The sequence below is a fragment of the Equus quagga genome, chromosome 14 (genome assembly GCF_021613505.1).
Source record: "Equus quagga isolate Etosha38 chromosome 14, UCLA_HA_Equagga_1.0, whole genome shotgun sequence".
Lineage (NCBI taxonomy): Eukaryota > Metazoa > Chordata > Mammalia > Perissodactyla > Equidae > Equus > Equus quagga.
The window spans coordinates 95,709,456-95,733,990 of record NC_060280.1 but is presented as its reverse complement, the minus strand read 5'-3'; the positions used below and the strand labels follow the sequence as shown (position 1 = coordinate 95,733,990).

General features: G+C 58.7%; 1 long non-coding RNA gene across 1 annotated transcript in view; it reads right to left on the bottom strand.

The window, feature by feature from the left end:
- The window catches only part of LOC124252186 (uncharacterized), a 118,774-nt gene that overhangs the window by 11,416 nt on the left and 82,823 nt on the right, over positions 1-24,535 (bottom strand). Inside the window, exon 3 of the long non-coding RNA XR_006891932.1 lies at positions 12,163-12,201. This is a non-coding gene — a long non-coding RNA (uncharacterized LOC124252186). The remainder of the gene's footprint in view (positions 1-12,162; positions 12,202-24,535) is intronic.

Genomic DNA, 24,535 nt, shown 5'->3' with positions numbered 1-24,535 from the left:
CGGAATTATTGTGTCAATTTTCACAGACGAGGGGACCGAGGCTTGAAGATGTTAGTATGTTAACAACCTTCCCAAGATCACGCGGCTGCTGGAGGTCTGGCCAGGGTCTGAATCGAATTCCAAACCAGGGCTTACGGGAGACCCGACCGAGGGGCAGCCTGGCCATGTCCCGCCACACTGCCCCGTTCCCTGTGCACCCAGAGGCAGGCTGCGGCGGCCCAGGGTTCGCCAGTTTGGATCCTGGGTGCGGACATGGCACCGCTTGGCAAGCCATGCTGTGGCAGGTGTCCCACATATAAAGTAGAGGAAGATGGGCACAGATGTGAGCTCAGGGCCAGCCTTCCTCAGCAAAAAAGAGGAGGATTGGTGGCAGATGTTAGCTCAGGGCTAATCTTCCTCCAAAAAAAAAAAAGTCTCAGCCTCGTGCCTCCTGTCTAGTGGTTTGTAAGCGATGCCAAGGTTCCTGGGAATTTTTTCCCAACGCCTGGAGCAGGCTTTCCCGCCAGCGAGGCAGGACAGGCCCAGACGTGGCCGGCTCCAAGACGTCACTCGGTTTCGCCAAGATGCTTTGGAGGATTGCACATTGGGACTGCCCACAGGGGACACGAGGCAGAGAGGTCCCCGAGCCCCATGGGGGGCGGGCAGGCTGGACCTCGCTGCCCTACTGTGCAAAGCCAACATGCACTCAGCAGGCCTGCGGTGGCCCCAGCCCCACGGGAAAGTGGATCAGTTCCCTGCCGCCCTGGCCCACACCCTGGGCACCCAGGGAAGCTCCTGGCTGCCGGGTGACCCAGAGACTGGCCCAGACACCGCGGGGGCCGGCGTCCCCCAGAGACCCAAAAAGCAGCCGCGGCTCCTCTGTGGGCGCCGTGGTCCCATCTCCGCTCAGAGGTGTTTTCCGGCTGCACAGGAAGCAATGACAGCAGGACCCAAAAATGCCCCATCCCGTGAATTCCTCACATAGCTCTCATAGCTGGGACAGCGCCCCTCCCCGCGAGCGCTCCAGAAACCCACACCCGGCCGGCTCTTTCCAGAAGGCAGCGAGCGGGATGCTTCCGAAAGTCGGCCAAAGTCGGCCAGCGGCTGCGTAAAAGGAAAAGAATGTGAAAAATGCGCGGCGGGCCGGCTGGGCGGGAAGGGCCTTCGAGGAGTGGCTCCCGGTGCTGGTGGCCGCAGGGGACCCTCCTCCGGGTGAGAGGCCCCGCCCCTGGGGAAGTGGGGGGGAGACAGGTCTCCATCCAGGCGGGCGCCCAGGCGCGGGCGGCCCGGCTGGCTGTTTCCTGGTGTCAATTCCCTCCCACGAGGGTTTACCCACAGCCCTGGGGACTGAGGTGGGGACAGGCCGGCCCCCGAGGCCAGAGCAGCAGCATCTCTTCTCCACCTCCATCCGGAGGCGCATGTTGTCGACGGTCGAGGTTTCCAGCAGCGGGCCCTGCGCTGCCTCCTAAGTTCATGAAAACCTGGGCTGGTGGTGCTGGAAGATGAGAGGACGGGGTCGGGGTCAGCGCCCCATTAACCCGCTGCTCCCGCATCCTGTGTCTCAGAGAGCAATGCCTCTTCCAGAAGCAGCTCGAGCCGCCAGGCCGGGGGTGAGAAGGGTCAGCGAGCCCCCGGCTTTCAGAGTCAAAAACGGGACCTCTGTCACAAGTAGGATGGACCACGGCAGGGTCCCCCCTCAGCACTGCTGACATGGGGGCTGGGTCCCATCCTGGGCGCTGTGGGGGGTTGGGCAGCATCCCTGGCCCCCACCCACTCAATGCCAGGAGCGCCCCCAGTGTGACAGCCACAGATGTCCCCAGGCATCACCCAGTGTCCCCTGGGGGCAGGACCGCCCCTCGGTCGAGGACCCCTGGATTAGAACCTCTCAACAGAGCCCTCAGATAACGCTTGTTTCCTGAATCTGCTGTTGCAGACGGTCAGGAGCCCCCAGGGAATGGGTACCAGGGTTTCTTCCTGTGCTGGGTTGCGGGCTTCAGGCCCCACCCCGAGTCAGGGCTGCTGCGCCCAATCTTGCCTTCAGCCTGTAGAGACCACCCTGGGGCGTGCACTGGTGGCCCCTCCACCACCCCCCCCCCGTCTCCAGGGGGCCGTGTGGCCATTTACAAGGCATTTGTCACACCTGTTATGTCACAATGAACCTTCACCAGCAACCTAGCAAGGGGGCAGCAGGGGCTGTGTGCCCGTGAGAGAGATGAAACAAGGTGGGGCCCCCAGTGACCCTGTCGCATGGCCTCCCCTAGAGTGTGGGACCTGAGACTATGATGGGATATCGCTCCAGGCCAAGGCCATGTCACGCGGCCCAGGTTACTTTAAGAAGGGAGATTATTCTTGGTGGGCCTGACCTAATCAGGTGAGCCCGTAAAAGGGAGAAGCAGTCATTCGAACCTTGAAAGGGACTCCATGCAATGAAGACCCTCTGCTGTGGCTTTGAAGACGGAGGGGGCCAGGTGGCGAAGAATGGGGGCAGCCCCTAGGATCTGACAGCAGCCCCTGGCACAGTGGACAAGGGAACGAGGACCCGAGTCCTGCAGCTGCAAGGAACTGAATTCTGGAACAATCTGAATGGGCTCGGATGACCTCGAGCTCCAGGTGAGACATCCCGACTTCAGCCTCGTGAGCCCCTGAGCAGAGAAGCCGGCCACACCACAGCCCGACTGCGGACTTCCAGAACCTCGAGGTGACACGTAGGCGCCGTTGGAAGCTGCTACGTTTGCGATACTTTGTTACGCGGTGCAGACAGCTGATACACAGGCCACGGTGAGGCCAGAACGGGGTCTCGGGACTGCCGGGCTGGCTTTTTTCTAGTACCCTCTGTGCCACACCTCGGTCACTCAGCTCAGGTGGTGTTCACTGCTGGCCGCTGGGTGTAGACGCTACCTGGGCGGGCTGCACACACGGTTTCTGCCATTTGCCTTTGCAGCGGCACTGCCATTCGGGAACAGCATTCAAACCAGAGGGCTTTCCGGTGGCTCCTCCATGAGTGGGCTGAATCGTTCCCTGTGGTCCCCGTGAACTGGGACATGAGTGCCACGTGCGTTTAAGCTCCCGATGGTGCAGGAAGTTGGCCTGAGCGAGCTCCTGCTCCGGGGGAGCCCTGGCCATTCCAGGCAGTACAGCTCTTCGCCATTGAGGCCGCAGGGCTCGAGTGGCCGGCCAGCGGGCTGCGTCAGGGCCGGAGGACGGTGGCCTTGGTGATAGACGGGGGAGCGGCTGGACGGCCCCAGGGGAGGGGAGGCGGCTGGCGGCGGCTCCCTGTCTTCAGAGAGAACACAAACAGCCTTCGCTTCGCCTTGAAACTTCCGGAACCGGCAGCTTCACAGCTCCCGGAGCTGCTGAATTGTCCCCTCCGGGGCCCAGCAGCCCGCCCCCAGCCCTGCCTGCCGGTAAATAGGGAAGAAAAACATCCCGCAGACACACAGCTGTGGCCCGGCTCTGCCTGGCGGGATGACTGTTCCGGGGACGCCGCGTGCAGGAGAGACGGGCTGTATGTTGACAGGAAAGAATTCCAAAGCCAGACAAAAGGAGGTGCGGGTTGGGGGAAACAGGTCCCGTTGGAACAAGCCTCCCCCTTCAGGGCCCGGGGAGCCGGGTTTGCAGACAGCCGGGTCTGCATGCACCTGCAACAACGTGCATTTCTGCACCCCTACTGTGTGCACGAGGCCTCGGCCCTGCACACCTCGGGTGGGGGGAGAGCTTTGCACTATTGTCCACATCACAGAAGCCCCTAGAACAGGGACTCCCACCCGGGGGTCCTGCTCTCTGGGGACCCCAGGTGATGTTGGGGACATCTGTGGGTGTCACACTGGGGGAGCTCCTGGCATCGAGTGGGTGGGGGCCAGGGACGCTGTTCAGCCCCCCACAGCGCCCAGGACGGCCCCCCAAGAGAGTGACCCGGCCCTGATGTCACAGTGCCTGGGGGGAGACACGGCTGTAGATTCTACTGAAAGTGCACAGCGTGGACGGCACAGGCTGGACGTTGGGCTGAGAGAGTTAGAGGGAGGGTCTCGGCCGTGCCGCCTCCCGGCCGTGGGGATGGGGCCACCCCCCACGCGGGGCATCCACGGACAGCCAGGGGAGCTGCGCTGGCATCTGAACCCCAGTACGAGGCCGACGCAAACCTTGTGGAACCCCTCTGCCTCCGCAGAGGCTGAGCCGGCACCCTGGCCTCGCTCGCCCCCTTGGGGGCCCCCCGGGGGCCGGACCTCGGCTCCGAGCCCTGGGCCTCCCGTGCCTGCAGCTCCCCCAGGGTCAAGGTCACCCTGGCTGGCACGGGGAGGGGAGGCCGCGTGGGGGCCTTCTCTGACCCTCCGTGGGTCCGTGACCTTGTGGTGGGACCGCGGGGGCCGTGACACCCGAGCTGGCTTTCGCCAGGGGCCGTTCCCCGAAAGAGGGCACGTGCCCATGGGGGACCAGCGTCTTGTGACTGCCTGTCAGCCGCTCCTTTGTGTGCGGGCTAAATCGGGTCCCCAGTGGCTATATTTAGAAAGGGCCGGAGAAAAGGGAACGAAGGAGGTGCCCACAGAGTGAGGTCGCCTTCGGCTGGCAGCGCGGAGCCCCAGACCGAGCTGGCTCGTGGGCGCGGGCGGACGGCGACTCTGCGGTGACGAAGGGTGACGAGGGAGCAGAAGAAAAGACTCTCTCTGTGCTCCCGGAGGAGGACTGCGGTCATGTGAGCATTTGCAAGCCTGGGAGCCGGGCCCGGCCAGGACACCAAGCCCCTGTCACATGGCACTGGGCCTCCGGCTTCCCGGCACTAAGGAAATGCCCCGAGAAGGTGCAACTCAGGAGCCAAAGGGCAGGAGGGCTGGGAGAGAGGGGAGGGCAGATCCAGGCCTCCCTACCTCGGTTCAGGCAAGTCTTTCTCCGCCTGGGCCCAGACAAACTCCTACACATCCTGCAAAGCCCTGTGAGACGTCATCCCCTCTGAGAAGCCCCTGGTCTTCTGTCTGTGCACAACCTGGCTGCACCAAACCCACTTTTTGGGGTGTCTCCAACTTCTTGGGCACTGTATGTGTTTCCTGTGGCTGCCGTCACAAATTACCACTTAGTGACTTAAAACCACGCACATTTATTATCTGTGGGTCCGACATCTAAAATGGGTCCCACTAGGCTAAAACCCAGGTGAGGCCAGGGCGGGTCCTCCCGGAGGCCCCAGGGCAGGAGCGTGTCCTGCCTCCTCCAGCTTCCAGAGGCGCCGCGTCCTGGGCTCGGGGGCCCATCCCTTGTCTGCACGGCCAGCAGCGCAGCGTCTCCATTTAGGCCTCTGACCCTTCCGCCTCCCTCTGATCAGGACGCTGGGATGACCTTGGGCCCTGGAAACCCTGGGTCATCCTCGTCCCAGGGGCCTCGACTTAACCCATCTGCAGAGTCCTGGAGCAAAACAGACCCATAGAAGCTCTTCCTCAGGGCTAGCTGCAGTTAGAGACATTTCTCATGCCAAAAATGAAAAAAAAAAAGCCAACAATGTGATTTAACTGAACAGTTTATTTATTTTTATTTTTATTTTTTTGCTGAGGAAGATTGGCCCTGAGCTAACATCTGTGCCCATCTTCCTCTATTTTGTAGGTGGGATGCTGCCACAGCATGGCTAGGTCCATGCCCGGGGATCTGAACCGGTGAACCCCAGCCTGTCAAAGTGCAGCGCATGAACTTAACTGCTGTCCCACAGGCTGGCTCCGTCTGAATAGCTTTAGAGAGGTGCCTGGTGTAGGGGGCCAGAGTCCAGAGCCGTGGTTCTCAACCAGGGGGGATCTGCCCCCCAGGGGACACTGGCTATGTCTGGGGATGTCTGTGGCTGTCACACTGGGGGTGCTCCTGGCATCAAGTGGGTGGGGCCAGGGATGCTGCTCGACCCCCTGCAGTACCCAGGACGGCCTCCCAGAGAGTGACCCGGCCTGATGTCACAGTGCCGGGTGGTCTGGCAGGAAGCTTGACCCTCCAACGCGGCAACAGGGCCGGCAGAGTAGCAGTCTTGGTCCAGGCAGGATGCAAGTTTCGGCCTTGACTGAGGTGTCTCCGGGCTGCATCCTCACTGGGGGACCCGGTTGGGGAGCGAAGGGTCCACATTAGCGCTGTGGTGCTAAGCGTGCAAGTTTGGTGCGTCCTGTGGAACTTTCCAGCAAGGGACAATGGCAGCTGCCCTGCTGAGGACCCACAGCATCCAAACCCCAGGGAGGGAGCTCAGTGCCCGGTGCCCACGGGGGGCGGCAGGGGCGTGGGGCCAGCGCTCGATCTGCAGACGACCCTCGTGAGACTGAGTTCATCGCGGCCTCCCAGCGGCCTCTGCCCAGGATGAGGTTTCGATGACCCGCACGGAATTTCTAACAATGAGCCCGAGTGTCTGCTTCTGCTCACGCTGACATCCCCCTTCTCGTCCGTCCAAATTCCATGACGCCTTTTCTTGTTAATGCAGAAACGCGGCCAAGCCCCGGGCTGCCCAGGAAGCGGGGAAATGTGGCCGCCTCGGGGGCGGGGGTGCCCCGACCCTCGGATCCTGGCAGGACCGAGGGAAGACGGCTGGGCGACTCCAGCCCTGGAGGTGGAGGGGACGCAGAGGAGGGAGCCCCCGGTGCACGCGCCCTCGTGGGATCCTCACGGGACTTCCGTGTGGCGGCCGTCCGTCCGGTCTCTGGGATTTTCAGAGAGGGCCGGGCAGAGCCCCCCGACTTCTAGACGCCTTCCTCACCGGCCCGACGGTCAGCCTGTGTTTCAGAAGCCACACGAGGCAAGGAGCTGTGGGCAACCCTCAGCTGACAGGCAGGGAGCACCCAGGGGCGCCGTCCCACAGCCGCAAGTGAAGGAACCCCGCCAACGCCCCAAGGGACCCTGGAGCAGCCTCTCCTCCAGCTGAGTCCCCGGGTAAGAATGCAGCTCCGGTGACCCCCGGATGGCGGCCTGGGGGGACCCTGAACAGAGGCCCCTGCCTCACAGACACTGTGAGCTGATAAACGGGCAGAGCTCGGGGTGACTTCTCTCGCAGCGTCACTGACTAATACAGCAGAGGAGCGCAACCAAGACAGAGAACTGGGGCCCGGAGGAGACGCAAGGGGACGCGGCCCCAGGTGGCCGGCCACGACGTTCCCCACTTATTCCTATGATGTCACGTCCCCTGGGTCTTCTGCCCCTAAATTATCTACATGACTGTAAAAATAATACAGACAGAAAATATAAAAATAATGCAAAATAAATAATAACGTCTCCCTCCTGATCCCAAAATCTTGCACTAAAACGACCGTTCTAGGAAGACACAGCCGTGTGTCCTGCTTGGAGAAGCCAGCCCAAGGCCACATGGCTGGGGAGTGGCAGGGCCCGGAGGGGAAGCCAGGGGCCCGGCCAGCATCAGCCCCGGTTCCCAAGGTGTGACAGGGAAGGAACAGCGGCCGGAATAAGGAGATGTGCCGGTCAACCACGCGCTGAAGGGCCATCGCGTGACGAAAACACTTGCCACGGGCGGCAATCCGCTGCGTCTGAAGCCAAACCCAATGGCCTCCGACCACCGGGAGCCGTCCAGAGACTGGACTCCCCCATCTGGTCAGACACGCCGGCCTGTCCCCTCTGTGCCCTCTGTCCCCTGACCCTGCTGTGGACGTGCGGGCCCCGCGCCCAGACACAGGAGGGCCAGCGTCTCCTTCTTGTCTACCGTGTTGCAGGCACAGAGGCGAGAGCTCCGACTGCGTCCTGACTCTGACGGCCTGCGCCTGCCCCGTGTACGACCGTCTCTCCCCGTCCCCTCGGCTCATCCCCCAGAGGCTGCGGACGCGGGAGAGAACACGGAACCGGCCCCCGCCCCCCACCCCGCGGCTGTGCTCGCTCCTTGTCCCCCTCACCCATCATCATCTTAACAGCTTTACTGAGACACAGATTCCGAGACCGCACGGTTCACTCATTTAAAGTACTCCACGGTTTTTAAAAATTGTGGTGAAATATATATAACATGATATTTGCCATTTGAACCGTTTTTAAGTGTACAATTCAGTGGCATGAAGTACATTCACATTATTGTGCAAACAGCACCTCTGTGTAGTTCCAGAACATTCCATCACTCCAAAAAGAAGCTCCATCCCCATCAGCATCACCCCTATCCCCTCCCCAGCCCCTGGCCCCCACGAGCCCGCTCTCTGTCTGTGGATCTGCCTGTTCTGGAAGTTTCACGTCCATGGGGTCACACGCCGTGTGTCCTTCTGTGTCTGCTCCTCTCCCTGAGCGTCGTGTGTGCAGGTCCGTCCACGTGCAGCTGTGTCAGGGCCTCGCTCCTCTTCACGGCTGCGTCATATTCCAGCGTGTGGGTGGCCACATTTGTGTGTGTCCCTCACCCGTCGATGGCCATTTGGGCCGCGTCCACCTTTTGGCCGTTGTGAATCGTGCTGCTGTGAACGCGTGTGTACAAATATCTGTTGGAGAATTTGGCCTTTTAAAGCTGCCTCCTCAGTCACCTTCTCACCAAACACCCAGCTGCTGTCTGTGCCCTGACTCTCCCAGGGAAACTGACAATACTCCCAGAGGGCTCTGAGGCGTCTGGTCCAGACGGACAACTGGCTGTGCAGCCTGGGAGACCCTGTGACAGTTAATTTGTGTGTCTACCTGGCTGGGCCACAGGACACCCAGATAGATGGTCACACAGTCTTCTGGATGTTCCGTGGGGGTGTCACTGGAAGAGATGAACTTTGAGTAACGTGCTGGCCCTCTCCAATGTGGGTGGGCCTTGTCTGATCAGTTGAGGGTCTGGACAGAACAAAAGACAGGCCTCCCCTGAGCAGAAGAGAATTCTCCAGCCACGGCCTTGGTCTAGGACCACCCCTCCTGGGAATCCACCCTGCAGATTTTGGACTCGTCAGCCTCCGTAATCAATTCCTTACAATAAATCTCTCTCTCTCTCTCCGCATCCTATTGGCTCTGTCTCTCTGGAGAACGTTGACTGATACAAACCAACCGCCAGGTGCTCTGTGCTCAGAGAGGAATGAGCTCAAATCCGGGCCCCGTTGTCCACCGGCCGCTGGGCCTCGCTGAGACCCTCTGTTGCTCAGCCTCAGTTTCCCCACTATAAAGTCTGGATAAGGAAGGCTGCTCCCTGGGTGCCTGACGGATGGCTGCTCCGTGGCTGAGGGGGTCTGCAGACGCGGGAGGAGGGGAGGGGGAGGCGGCGGGCAGCAGCGCGGGCATGGGGGGCTGCCTGGGAGCCGGGCCCGGGGCTCAGCACCTGCTCACAGCCACGGCCCGATGTCACCGGCTGGGGCTCGTGTCCTCCCTGCTGGCGGCTACCGCAGGGCAGGGACCTAATCCCGCGGCCCGTGGCCACGCGCCTGCTCTCCTGGCCCCCGAGCCCCGCGAGGTGGTTCCGCTGTCATCCTCGTACACATGTATGTGCGTCCCGGAGGACCAGATGCAGGTGAGCCCTGGGATCCCCGCCAGGAGGATGGGTTGCGTGTCTGTGCCTCACTGACCGAGAGAGTGCGGGCCCCTGGTCATCACTCAGAAACGGCTGCGGGCCCAGCATCATGTCATCGGCGTCATCTGACTGTCGGCGGGGCCAGGGTGAGGCTGGGGAGCCACTCGCCTCAGGCACCGAAAACTGTCATCACGGGAACTCACATTTTCACGTAATATTTTCTGAAAAAGTCAAAATGGGGGCTGGCCCCAAGGCGTAGTAGTTAAGTCTGGCACACTCCGCTTTGGCGGCCCTTGTTTGGTTCCCAGGTGGGGACCTACACCACTCATCGGTGGCCACGTGGTGGTGGAGTCCCACGTACAGAACACAGGAAGACTGGCACAGATGTTAGCTCAGGGCGAATCTTCCTCAGCAAAAAAAAAAAAAAAGTCAAAATGAAAGAAAAATATTCATGATAAACCAAATATCAAGCTTTTCAAAAGAGACAGGATCAGATAGGGCTGGGATTAGGGTAAGGTGATGGCCTCTGCAGGTAACATTTTGACCTTCAACTCTGGATTTTTTTTTTCTTTTGCTGAGGAAGATTTGCCCTGAGTGAACATCTGTGCCCATCTTCCTCTACTTTGTATGTGGGACGCCACCACAGCACGGCTGACAAGTGGTATAGATCCACACCCGGGATCTGAACCGGTGAACCCTGGGCTGCTGAAGTATAGCATGCGAACCTAACAACCATGCCACCAGGCCGGCTCCTGGATTTTTCTTTTTGGCATTAATTTCGATTTTTAGGAAATATTGCTACATTAAGATATGACTTACCGCGATGACTGGGTATTTCGGCCCCCCTTGAGTTCTGTGCCCGGGGACAGTGCCCAGCTCTCCTTACTTGGGTCTCGGCTCTGCCTCCGACACTCGCAGGCTGCAGGGAGCAGAGGTCCGGCACCCTTGGGGCAAACGAGGCCAAGAGGCACCAGCCAGGGAGGTGAGCCCCCACTTACGAGCCTGCCGTGGGCCGGGGCGCCAGCCTCTGCAAGGCTCCTTAGGACCGCTGGGGGCTCTCATCCCCATCTCAGAGGTCCAGGTGACAGGGGCCACCCAAGCCACAGCCTGTGTTCCCCTAAAAGGTGTGTTCAAGTCCTAACCCCTTAACCCCCGGTACCCAGGAATGGGGCCTTATCTGGAAACAGGATCACTGCAGATGTAATTAGTTCAGATGAGGTCACACTGGAGTAGGGTGGCCTTAAATCCAATGACAAGTGTCCTTATAAGAGGAGAGGACACAGACACACAGGGAGACGGCCACGTGACAACGGAGGCAGAGATTGGAGTGACGTGTCCACAAGCCAAGGACGGCCAGCCACCACCAGAAGCTGGAAGAGGCAGGAAGGACCCTCCCCTGGGGTCTGCAGAGGGAGCGTGGCCCGGAGACACCTTGATCTCGGACTTCTGGCCTCCAGACTGTGCGAGGACGCATTTCTGTGGTTTTAAGGCCCCCCGTTTGTAGTACTTTGCTGTGGCGGCCCCAGGACCCTACTTCAGGGAGGGTTCTCTCTCAGCCCCCGCCAGCCGCCCCCCAGCCCTGGACCCCGCAGCCTCACTCCTGCTGCAGCCCCGTACCCTGGGGCCTCACACTGCGCCCCCGTCCTGTCTAGGAAGCAGGCAGTCCGGGTTCCTGGTGGCGTTAAGAGAGGCTCAGAGAGGAAGTGGTGAAGCCGGGGTCCAGAGGACAGCGCCCCCCCAACTCCAAAACTAGCCCCCCCCCTACCTGACCAGCCAGCCCCCCGCAGGGTCCCGAGGTGACCCTGGGATGGGAGCCCGTTCCAGCCACACAGACCCCCAACGCCCTCGACTGAGAAACACATCCGGATGCGCTTTCCTGCCCACACCGATTACGGAGCAGATGGACACTCAGCAACACCCTCTTAAGACAACCAGTGGGTCCAGGAAGAGACCGCAGGGGGAACCAGCAGAATGAAAACGCAAAACGCCGAAACTCGCCGGATGCCGCGAAGGCAGCGCCCGGAGGGACCCCGACGGCTGCGAATGTCTGCGTCGGGAAAGATCTCACATCCACACGACTCGACTTCACACCCTAAAGGAACCAGAGCGGAAAGAGCGAAAGAAACCCCAGGCCAGCAGGAGGAAGGGAATGACAAGGACGGCGCGGAGATAAACGGAACAGACTCGAGAAACGAGAGCAGAATCAACGAAACCGAAAGTCGGTTCTTTGGAAAGATGGACGGCGCTGGCAAACCCTCAGCCAGAGGCATCGAGAAAAAAGGAGAGAGGATGCAAGGACCTGAAGGGGGGCAGGAGAGCAGGACGTTGCCATCGACTTTGGGAAACGCAAAGGATCATGGGAGAATCCGTGGATAATCGGATGCCAACAAATTAGGTAACTGACGTGAAATGGACACATTTCCTGGAAACACACACATCACCGCCCAGCCGCGGTTCCAGACCGGCCTCAACAGACGCCCGGCGCTGTGCAGTTTCATATCAACAGACTCGTTTAATCTTTGCGACCTTCTCGGGAAGCTGCAGGACGTTATTTCCGTGGCAGAGAGATGAAAGGGATCCGCCCGAACGTGACAAGAGCCGCCGAGAGGCGGACGGAGGATTTGAACCCAGGTTTCCTGGCTCTGAGCCCAGAGCTCTTTTCACGGTGACACAATTCCCAGCGTGTCATGTGGGCATGAAACACTGTGGCTTGTTTGTTCCTTTTGCTAAAAAACAAGAGATTCCAAGCTCATGAAGTCAGATAAAACGCTACATACCTTTTTTAGTTTTTTCTAATCAAGGAGCACCGCTTCCCCCTGTTTGGAAAAGGAGAGAGAGAGAGAGAGAAAAAAAAAAAAAGCACGGTTACATATTTTTCACTTAACCATCTCCAGCTTCTCTCGGAGAAATACTTTGCTGTCGCCAAAAACGGGGCATGGTTATTGGAAACGGCCATGTCCCGCCAAGAAACTGGGGGGGTGGGGGGGAGAAACCACTTTATTCTTTACAACCAGTCCGTTCACGAGACACAACCATGTTTCTTTGGGGTGGGATGCGGAGACAGCGAGGGGGGTCAAGTTTTCTTCTGGAACTTGTATTATTCCATCTCAGAACACGGGGACCCCAAGCCATCAGACACGCGGGTACTAGCAAAACACAACCTTCAGGAACTGAGCCCAAAATGAAATGCACCGCATGGGGTTTTTCCATGTCTGGCTTTTGTTTTGATGGGAGCCACGTGCCGGGCGAAACAGGGAGGATGCGAACTCAGGGCCGAACAAATTAACCTCGGCGGGGGAGGGGCGCGCAGGGAAGAGGTGACAGGTATATGGGCACAGGGAGGCGAGGGGTCTGAGGCCGGCCACCCGGGGCCCGGGGGTCAACGGGAAAGGAAGGAAGTCCCCGTGATGGAGGCCTGGGGCTGGGGGGGGCTCGGGCACTTCGGAGCCGCTGTTTTCCGGGGAGCGGGGCCCTCTGCTCCAAGTGGAACCCTGGAAAGAGCATGCGTCTCTGATACTCGATGCAAACAGCATGGGGGTCCCTGGGGACCGCCATGTCCAGCTCTTGGGGTGACCCCGAGACCAAAAAAGCCAGGCCACACCCCGCTCTCCACACCCCATTGGCTGCCCCGAGAATGCACGGCCCAGGGAGGCACGGAGGGAGAGGCGAGTGGAACCCCATCCCGTCCAGCAGCATCGCCGTCTACACGGCCGGCGCCGGCCTCCTATTTGTGCAGGAAGAGGCTCCAGGTTACGAGGCCCTGCTGTGACTCTGCATGTCCACCTCGGCCAGCCGGGCCTCTGTCTGTCCTCCCACGGGGGACCCCTGCAGCCGCCAGGACATGGGCCACGCTCTGCAAAGCCGGCAGCCAGCCCGCCCTCCGGTTCGTGGGGAGGCGGGACCCTGGGGCTCACGCTGCTGTGGGCTGGCCTGGGGAGGTCAACAGAAGCCCCCGCCCCGGCCAACGCAGGCCAGACTTCCTGAGCTGAGAGGCCGGCCTGCGGGCGGGGCTGTTTCCCTCTGGTTCCGAAGGCCCCCTGTGGTCTCTGAGAGCCGGCCCCTCTTCCTTTGCAAACATCTGCTCTTTCCACAAACGAACGGGGTTTTTTCCACCTACACAAAGGGATACACCACTGCTGCCAAGCCCTGAGGGCCGGAGCCCTTCTCTGCAGCCCTGGGCCCTGGACGGGGGCTGGCACCGGAGGCTGAGGGGGCCTGAGGATGGGCGGGAACCCCCCACCTCGGGGCTCAGCCTGAGGCTTAGGGCAGCTCCAGGGCAGACAGGAAGGAGGTGGCTGGGGTGGCTTTCTCTAAATTGGGGTCTCCCCCAGTACCCCAGGCATTGCTGACATCGGAGTGGGTCACTCTCTGTGGGGGGCCCATCCTGGGCAGCATCTTGGGCCCCACTCACTCAATGCCAGGAGCAGCCCCAGTCATGACACCCACAGATGTCCCCAGACAGGGCCCAGTGTCCCCTGGGGGCAGAAGCACCCCTGAGAGACGCCCTGCCTCGAGGAAGGGCTGTGTGAGACACAGAGAACTCAGGCACCTCCTGATGCCCTCCTGAAGCACCCTGACGCCCGTGGTCCCCATCGCCTGCTGGAGGGCAGCACTGGGGCTCCTGTGGCCTGGTGGGGGGACAGACCACTGCTGGGCTGGACCCCGGGGTGCTCAGGGGACGAGCATCAGAGGTGGCACCTCCCCGTCAGCCTCTCCTCCCGGCCACGGGCTGGGCCTCTGAGAAGGGCGTTGCTGGGGCCGTGACGTGCTTGTGACAGCAAACTCGCGTGGGCTCCAGGCTGGGGGTTAGAGACAGTCCCCATTTTCCGTGGATTCCAGATTTACAAATTTTCTCACTCTTGAAAATTTATCTCTAAGCACTGAAATGAGACACGGGGGTTTTCCCAGTGGACACACGCAGCACCGAGGTGAGAAATCTGAGTCACCAACAAGCCCGTGCCCGGCTGAGCCAGAACGAGGGGACACTCTGCCTTCTTGTTTCAGCTCAGCCTGTAAACCGGGGTCCTGCTAACTATTTAGGGCCATGGCTGTTGCATTTCTGTTCTTTGCTGGGTGATTCTGCTGTTTCGAGGGGACCCCAAGCGCAGAGCAGAAGTGCCCTGGGGTGAGAAGGCGCGAGAAGGCCATGTACATACACAGCCCCCTACTGCTACCAATTCAGGTCCTTATGCTGTTTGATCACCTGCCTTTAAAATTCTTAACATTAAGTTGTGAGGGAAACGCCACTTTCCCATGACATCTCCAGTTCTCGTGACGCTTGACATTTTTAAAAAATACATTTTATTCTGTAACAATTTTAGATGGATGGAAAAGTGGCAAAAATAGTCCAGACAATCCTCCCATGGCCTTCGCCCAGCTTGCCCCAAGGCGGACGTCTTGTCTAAAGGAAGCAGTGAAGGCGGCCTGGTACCGTGAACGGAACCCCACACTTTATCTGGATTTCACCAGTTTTTCCCCCAAACGTCCTGTCCAGGATGCTATGTTGCATTTAGGAATGTGACTTTTTATGCCCGTGTTTTAAACGTTATGGATGTACCGTAATTTATATGGTTAAGTTCACGCACTCTGGTTTGGTGGTCCGGGGTTCGCCGGTTCAGATCCTGAGCTCGGACCGACACACGAGCTAGAAGGATTTACAGGTAGGATATACAGGTATCTACTGGGTCTTTGGGGAGAAAAAAGAAAAAAAGAGGAAGAGTGGCAACAGATGTTAGCTCAGGGCCAATCTTCCTCAGCAAAAAAAAAGCATAAAAAAACCAAAAACAAAACCCACGCACAGAGAAGTGTACAGACCCATCCACATACAGCTCTGCATTTTAAAAGTGCACACACCTTACGATGAAGGCAGATACTGGGTGATGCATCTACAAGCCAAGGAATACCAATGATCCGGCAAACCACCAGAAGTTAGGGGAGAGGCCTGGAACATATTCTCCTCCACAGCCCTCAGAAGGAACGAGCCCACTGACACCTTGATCTTAGACTTTTAGCCTCCAGAACTGTAAGACAATAAACTTCTATTGTTTAAGCCAAAAAAAAAAAAAAAAAAAGTGCACACACCTTGTCCCCCTTGCCCGAGCCAGACACACAACATTTCCAGCACCCGGAAGGCATCCCAGGGCCTCCTCCCCCGGTGACTCACGGCTCTGAAGTTATTATTACTCCTATTTCCATTATTACCATCATCCTGACTTCCGCTCCCGAAGATGGGAAAGAGGGTACAGATTTGGACTGCAGGATGAGATGTTTAGGAGAGGAGGAAGCACTTCCTAGAAGATTCTAGAAGGTTCTAGAAGCCAGCCAGCCAGCATCTGCTCAGAGGCACTGAGGAGTCAGTCACCCTGGCCAGAGGTGCAGCAAGGGGATTTGGAGTGAGCGCCAGCCCCGGCTTTGGATGTTGGTCGGGACGAGCTGCCCACTCGCTCTCTGAATCTTGATGCTCTCGTCTGCAACATGAGGCCCCGAGGGTGGCCGTGAGGACCAAACGAGAGAAGCACAGACCTGGAGCTTTGGAAGGTGGAAGGCGCCATCCCGGGCAACAAAGATGCAAATCATACAATATGTATCATATATAATAGACAACATCTATCATATATAATATGCATCATATATAATATATAACATGTATCATATATAATATATAACATGTATCATCTATATCACCTGTAATCTATAATATGGACGCCAACCCCGGTTGTTGCAAGTGGGTGGGTGTCGCAGGGTCCTGGGGTCGAGTCGAAAGGCCCTCTGGTTCTGGGGCTGACGCAGGCTGATCCTCGGTCCCCTCCCCTGATTTGATCCCAAGTTTATGGATGTCAGAGCCCCTGCAGGAGATGCGGCCGGCTAAGGTCACCAGGGCCGGGGTGGGGATGCCACGCTTACTCAGCGTTTATGACGGGTCACAAGTCTAATCTCCCTTCTTTCTCCTCCACGCTCCTGGGGGCGGTGTTAGGAGGGCTTCTGTGGGCCGGGCCAGGCCGGGTCCCCGAGGCTCTGGGAGGCACGGGCTGCTCCATGCCTCACACATTAGAAGGAAGAGGGGAACATCCCAGAATGCCCGGTTACTCTGTGCTTTTGCATTAACAAGGCTCTGCTTTATATGAGGCGTGGGCAGAGGGGTGTGTGTGTGTGTGGGTAGGACAGGGGCAGGTCACTAGGTCAGGGGATCTCTCCTGAGGCCATCTCACTCCCCAGGGGACATGGGGCGATGCCTGGGGACATCTGTGGTTGTCACAGCTCCTGGCATCGAGTGTGTGGGGGCCAGGGCTGCTGCTCCATCCCCTACAGCGCCCAGGACGGCCCCACAGAAAGTGACCCAGCCGTAGTCCAAGGTGTGGAGTGGGGACCAGGCCTGGGTCCCTTCACACCCATCAGTGCGTCCTCCGGGCCCGGGATGCACGCCTGCCTCCCGGCCTGTGGCTGCTCCTCAAGCCACCCCTCCTCGAAGAATTTACAAAGAGACCCTCAGCTTTTCGGCTTTTCATTTCAAGTCTCAGAAACGTCCAGGGGGCCGGCCTGGTGGTGCAGTGGTTAAGTGCACACGTTCTGCTTCAGCGGCCCGGGGTTCACCGGTTCAGATCCCAGGTGCGGACATGGCACCGCTTGGCAGGCCATGCTGTGGCAGGCGTCCCACATATAAAGTAGAGGAAGATGGGCACAGATGTGAGCTCAGGGCCAGTCTTCCTCAGCAAAAAAAAAGAGGAGGATTGGCAGCAGTTAGCTGAGGGCTAATCTTCCTCAAAAAAAAAAAAAAAAGAAAAGAAAAGAAACGCCCAGGCGGCCCGCCCCGCAGAGGAAGCTGCCCGGGCGCCACCGAAACCGGAAGCGCTCTGTGACCGGTGCCAGCTCTTCTGGGAGCCGCCGGGTAATCCCCTCCCCGGGGCAGTTCTCTTTGAAGTTTCTCTGCTTTCCACTTCTCAGAACGAAACTGGGCCGGGGCAGGCATTCACGCCCTCCGCCCCCTCGGGGCTTTGCCACCCAACCTAACGGAGCAGGCGACTCGGAGGGTCCAGATCAGAGCCAGGACCCTGGGGGGGGGGGACCAGGAAGCCCCAGTGCAGCCGCCGCGGGGGTCCCCTTGTCCTCGGCCCCACAGTGGCGGGGGGGGGGGTCCCAACTTGTCACAGCTGCAAGGAGACACAGCTGATTTTTCTTTCCTTCTTCCCTTTTTTTCAAATGACCAATAAACATTATTTCTGTTCAGTTGAAAGCTATTCTCACTCGATATCGACAACAGGGTCCCTGTTGGCACTGCGACATCGGGGCCGGGTCACTCTCTGGGGGGCCGTCCTGGATGCTCTGGGGGGTTGAGCAGCATCCCTGGCCCCCACCTGCTCGATGCCAGGAGCTGTGACAACCAGAGATGTCCCCAGACGTGTCCCCTGGGGAACAGGCTTGCCCCCCCAGCCCTAGGATTATTCATAAGGTCTTCGAATGTCCTCAGTGTATTCATTTTAAGTCTGAATTTGTAATATAACCGTTAACCGTCAACTTATTTTTGAAAAAATGTATTCGTCCTGAGACATCACTGACATATGACACCGTGTGACTTGGAGGTGTACACTATCTTGATCTGGAATGTTTATACACTGCGCCGGGAGGACCCCCGTCCTGTCCACCAGCCTGAATGCTCCTCCCCACCCGCCACCCCTCCCTGGTCCTAGACGGATTTGAGGCGCTCACACAACCGCCGACAACACGAAAAAGTCCGTGCAGAGCGAGTCAGCGAGGAATCGAAGGTGGCGTCCGGGGTGGGGAGGGGATCGGGCAGTGGGGCGACGGCTCTGGGCAAGGCCATGTGTGCGTTCATCTCAAGGATGGGTATTTTTCAACCAGACAGAAAAAATGTCCACCGGTGGCAGAGTGTCCCTAAATATTCACGTTCCCTGGGAGGCTCAGTACGTGGCCTTATTTGGAGAAAGGGCCCCTTGCAGAGGAAAGAGGTTAAAAATCCCGAGATGAAATCATCCTGCATTTAGGGTGGGTCTTAAATCCCATGAGGGGTGTCTCTCCAAGAGAAAGTGGGGGGAGATGAGATCCTAAGACACACAGGGAGAAGCCACGTGAAGACGGAGGCAGAGACAGGAGGGAGGTGCTGACAAACCCAGGGACGCCGGGGGGTCCCCAGAAGCTGGAAGAGGCAGGAAGGACCCTCCCCTGGAGCCAGCCCTGCGACACCTTAATTCCTCCAGAACATGAGAATAAGTTTCTGTTTTAAGCTGCCAAGTCCGTGGTCATTTGTGACGGCCGCCCTAGGAAAAGAAGACATCAGTCATTCAGAAAAAGAATGGTTGAGGCCGGCCGGGTGGCGCAGTGGTTAAGTTCACACGTTCCGCTTCTCGGCGGCCCAGGGTTTGCCGGTTCGGATCCCGGGTGCAGACATGGCACCGCTTGGCAAGCCATGCTGTGGCAGGCGTCCCACGTATAAAGTGGAGGAAGATGGGCACGGATGTGAGCTCAGGGCCAGTCTTCCTCAGCAAAAAAGAGGAGGATTAGCAGCAGTTAGCTGAGGGCTAATCTTCTTCAAAACAAGATAAATAAGTAAAAGATCTAATTCCTGCCCGGAAGGAGCTTTCTGGGCCAGGGAGCAGGGGAGGAATAAACAGATGACTAGAGGGTGTGATAGAAGTGCTATTAAGAACACACTTTTTACTGGAAAAGGCCAGAGAGTAAATAATTTCGGTTTTGTGGGCCACGTGGATTCTGTCACAACAATTCAACTGAGTTACCGTAATGGGCGTGCTGTGCGCCAATAAAACTTTATTCGCAACAAGAGGCAGGGGGCCAGATTTGACCCCGCGGCTATAGTTTGCAGGCCCTGAGCTAGAGGGAGGAACGGCCTCTGAAGTTAAGGGATGGCAGCTCCTTGAAAGGTTAAAATAGAGTTAACCATCTGACCTAGCAATTCCACTCCTAGGTACGTGCCCAAGAGAAATGAAAGCACACGCTCACACAAAAACGTGTGCACTGACGTCCACAGCAGCACGAGCCATAACAGCCAAAGAGCGGACACAACCCAAACATCCACCAACCAGCGAAGAGATAAATAAAATGTGGTATATATATGCACACATAATGGAATATTATGCAGCCATGAAAAGGAGCGAGGCCCTGACACGGCTGCACGGGGACGGACCTTGAACACACGACGCTCAGGGAGAGAAGCAGACACAGAAGGACACATGGCATGTGATCCCATTGACGTGAAACGTCCAGAACAGGCAGATCCACAGACGGAGGGCGGGCTCATGGGTGCCAGGGGCTGGGGAGGGGGATGGAGTCTAGGGTTATTTTTGGGGGTGGTAAAAATTTCCTGGAATTGGACAGCAGTGATAATTCAAGAACCTTGTGAATGTACAAAAAACACTGAATTGTATACTTTAAATGGGTGAATATCATGGCATGTGAATTCTATCTCAATTTGTTTTTAAAAAGGACTTAAGCAAGGAGGGCTTCCTGGAGTAGACAGTGTCCACGTCCAGAGGGCAGGGATGGGTACTGGGGAGCCAACATAATCCCACAACGCCTAAAATATTTACCCTCCACTTTTGCTGACCAGTGGAATATTATGCAGCTGTGAAAAAGAACAAGGCAGATCTCTATGTACTGATGGATCAAGCCCCTGGAAGGGATTATGTTGGGTCACAAGGAATGGATACCGTGGGGATCACGGCTCTGGGCACCCCTCCCCGGTCAGGTGTATGCACTGATGGAGGAGGCTGGGCTAGTCGGAGGGAAGCAACGGAAGACGTTGTTTGTGCCCCATCCCTTCACATCTGCACCCCCTTGGCCAATTCTCTTCTCCGTTCTCTGCGCAGAACCATCTAGATGTGGAACTGATATCCACCTCCCGTGGTTTTGCTTGAGAGATTAAATGAGCGTCTGGAGGAAGCCGGAAAGTCATTGCACGAATGTGACAGACAGTGGGGGGAAGAGACCGGCTGCTGAGAGGCTGCAGCCTGCAGGAGCTGGGAGCTCCCCAAGATGGAGATGCTTCCTTCTCGCCTCCACGCCCGGGTCGAGCCGGGAGCCCATCGCACCTGTCCTGGGTGGAATCCAAGTGAAGCTCCCCTCCTGGGCTTCCCATCCCCCCTGCTGTGGTCCTCCCATCGCCTCTCGGGGGGTCCCCCCTGCACCTGCCCTGCCGCCTGGCCCCCAGGCTCCACGACGTGGCTGGCTGAGCACACACCGAGGTGTGGGCTGACCTGCAGCCAGAAGACCAGGACCGAGTTTGGGCCTGAGGCTCCTTTCTTTCCGGGAAAGCCTCGCTTTTTGTTTAAATTTAATTAAAAAAAAAATTTTAACTCTGGGAGGCCAGTGACCCAAGCAAAAGCTCAGAGATAGAAGTGTGCAGAGAGAGGGGGGTGTGTTGGGGGGAGGGGTGTCTCAGAGGGCAGGGGGGGCGGCGTCTGAGACCATTTTTTACTCCACATCCTCAGTAACATCAATCTTTTAAATATACATTACAGGAAAGTTACCATTTTAACTTTTTTTTTTTTTTTTTGCTGAGGAGGATTGCTGCTGAGCTAACATCTGCTCATCTTCCTCTATTTTGTATGTGGGACGCTGCCACAGCATGGCTTCATGAGCAGTGTGTAGGTCCGCATCCGGGATCCAAACCTGTGAACCCCGGGCCGCTGAAGTGGAGCACATGAACTTAACCATCATGCCACCGGGTTGGTCCCCATTTTAACCATTTTTAAGTATATAATTCAGTGGTGTTACATACACTCACAATATCATACAACCGCCCCCACAAGCCATCTCCAGAACTTTCCATCTCCCCAAACTGCAGCTCTGTCCCCATGAAACACTGACTCCCACCCCTCCCCCAGCCCCTGGCCCCCCATCCACTTTCTGTCTCTGTGGATGTGGCTCCTCTGGGGACCTCCTGTGAGTGGACCACACAGTGTGTGTCCTTCTGTGTCTGGCTCACGTCACTGAGCATCACGTCCTCCAGGTCCGTCCACGTAGGAGCAGGTGTTAGGACCTCCTTCCTTTTCACGGCTGCGTAATATTCCAGGGTGTGGATGGACACACTCTTTGGCTATTGTGAAAAATGCCACCGTGAACGTGCACAGACAAATATCTCTTTGAGTCTTTTGGGTCTGTACCCAGAGACGGAACTGCGGGATCATATGTGGATACTGTTTTTAGCTGAGGAACCACCATCCTGGGTCCCCAGCTGCCTGTCTTACATTCCCACCAGCAGTGCATGAGGTCCCAATCTCTCCCCACCAGTACCAGTCCTAAGCCCCATTTTCAGCTGAGCCTCAGTAGCCCCATCTATTAATGGGGCCCACACTTCCTCCCACCTGCTGGGAGGCCCCACGACAGGTGTGTTTGTATGTCAGACTGCCTTTTGCTCAGGGGGGACAACAGAGGTCTCTGGGCTGCCGGGAACGGGGGAGGCGATGCTGGTTGGATTTTGTCCCGTGTGTTTTTGGCTGTCCTTTGGGACCGATCTGGAAAGCCGCTGGGAGATGAACACACAGGAGAAGGGTGGCCACCCACCCGCCCGCACGCACGCACACGCAGACACACGGACACACGTCGCAGGCATCCGTGTTCCCGGAGCACGGGTCGCGGGGCTGGCGGCCTCTGGGACCAAGTTTCCCAGCCGGTGGCCGGGCTGCCTTGGATGACATGCGGGCCTGCAGCCCAGGGCGCAGGAGGCCGACAACAAAAACAAACACGCCGGATCACTGACAGCGAGCGCTCAGCCGGCCTGCACGTGGGGCGCTGGGAATCCGCACAGGGCGGGGGGGCGCGGGGGCGGGGGGGTCTGCCCCTTCCCGCAGGGCCGCGTGGCTCCGGGACACGCGCAAGCCCCCGGTGGACAGGGTCACCCGCTCGGGACCGGGAGAGGGGCGAGAAGCAGCCGCTGGCCATCCTCACACATCTGGAAAAGGGGGCGCCCGGGCACGCCCCTTGTTCTGGGCTCCTTCACTCTGCACACTGTCCCCCGGGCCCTCGTGGGCGCAAACCTCGCTAAGTCCTGGTGTCCTTGTCCACGGGCTCGCAGGCTGGGGCGCTAGGCCAGCGGATCTGTTTTCTGTGCTGTGTAATGAATCGCCACAAACGTGGTGACTTCAAATGCCACCCATTTAGTGTCTCACAGTTTCGGGGGCCAGGAGTTGGGGCACAGCCAAGCTGGGGTCTCTGCCCTGGGGCCCCACGAGGCTGCCGTCCAGGTACCGGCCAGGGCTGCCGTCTCATCAGAACCTCGCCCGGGGCCGGCCCCCCCTCCTGGCTCCCTCGTGTTGCCGGTACAATTCGGCTCCCTGTGGCTGCACGACGGGGGTCCCCCATTTCTTGCTGGCTGTTGGCTGGGGGTCCCGCTCAGCTCCTAGGGGCCACCCCAGGGCCCTAGCCATGTGGCCCCCTCCACAGGCCCTCTCGTGACGTGGCAGCTGACTTCTTCAAGGCTGGCAAGGCAGAGTGTGATTACGAGCCTGCCGAATGCGAGTCTTGTAGCACATCCGTCACCTGAGCCACCTTCTGGTTAGAAGGAGCTCACAGGCCTCGCCCACGTGCGGGGAGAGGGGACCGCACGAGGCTTCCCGGGACGGGAGGGTGGAGATCCTCCAATCGAGTCCGGGACCATCTCTCCGGGCCCCAGAGCTGAGAAAAGACAGAAGGAGGGTCTGTGGTTGCCCGAGGCGGGCTGTGCGGGGCCCTGAGCGGGAAGACGGCTGCTGGGTGGGCCCTAAACTGGGGAGGGGCCTTCCGGGGGCGGATCGGGCCAATATGTATACTATATATACACATAACGTATATATAATTATATGCATATATCACATCTTTACTTACATGCATATATACTATATACTATATACTTATATTTATGAATGAATCTAGAAAAATGCAGAGCTTGTCTATATAAAGCATTAGGGTCCCCGTACACAGAACCATGACCGCACAGAGGGGCAACCTGGAGCGACCTGCTGAGGTTCGGCGGGAGCAGAGCCGGGACCCCCGGGGGAAGCCAGGCTGGAACCCCGGTGCAGCGGGCGGCCGCATGCACGCGCTGGCGCTTGCTTTCATAAAGCTGTGAGCCGGTTTCTATTTGATCGGATCCCTTCCTGCACGCGCGATTCTTGGGGGAATGAGGCAGAATACAAATAAATGGGCACAAGGGTGCGCTCAGGCCGCAAGCAACAAACCGCCCGTCCTGCAGGGCAGAGCGTCGGTTGGGGCGGGTGGGGTGGGCCGAGGCCTCCACGTGCTCACAGGTTCCACCATCACAGGATCCCGAAGACACCCCATAAACCACCCCAGCACTGTGGACACCGGGGCCGGGTCATCTCTAGGGAGCCGTCCCGGGCGCTGTGGAGGGTTGAGCAGCATCCCTGGTCCCCACCTCCAACAAGAACCATCCGGCCCCAAATGCCAACAGCGTCGGATGGAGAAACACCGTGGTAAAGAATTTCCAAGTCACACGACCAGGAAGGGGCGGAGGGGGGCCTGGAGCCCACATCTCCTGCTTCCCAGGTCGTGGGGGCATGGACCCCACACTGACCCCCCACATGGAAAACAACCAGCCCTGGCTTTGTGCCAGCATCGCCCATCTGCGAGGGGCCAGGAAACGGCCGGAGAGCAGGTGAAACGGAAAAACCCCCCGGAGAACGCAAACGGCTCCTCTCCACCCCTGGCCCTCGCCTGCCCCCACGGCCCGCTTCAGAGGGACCCATGACTCCCGGGTCCCGGCCCTGTCTGGACAGGTCCAGACGCAGAGGCCTGGGAGGCGGCCTCAGGACACGCCTGGCACGTGTCTTGTGGCTCCGTGTCGTTTTGAAACTTCCTGGCAAAGAGGCCACTTCCAGGAGTGCCGGCCGCTGTCCTGGGCCCTGGGGTCACCGTGTCCTCCAGGGCAGCCAGCCGGGCGGGCACCCAGAGCTCTGGCCGGTGACTCACCTAGAACCCTGCAGGGACCCAAACCCCGACCCTGGCCACCGGGGGAGACGCAGCCGAGCGTCTGAGGGGCTGGGACCTGAGCACTCGAGTGGCTTCAGCTGGAGGCGCTGGGAGCATTTGCCCTCAAGTCCGGGAGCGTTTGTGGTGACGAGAGGGGGGACAGGCAGCTCTTCCTGCTGGTCACCTGCTCGGGGACACATGAGGATGGGCCAC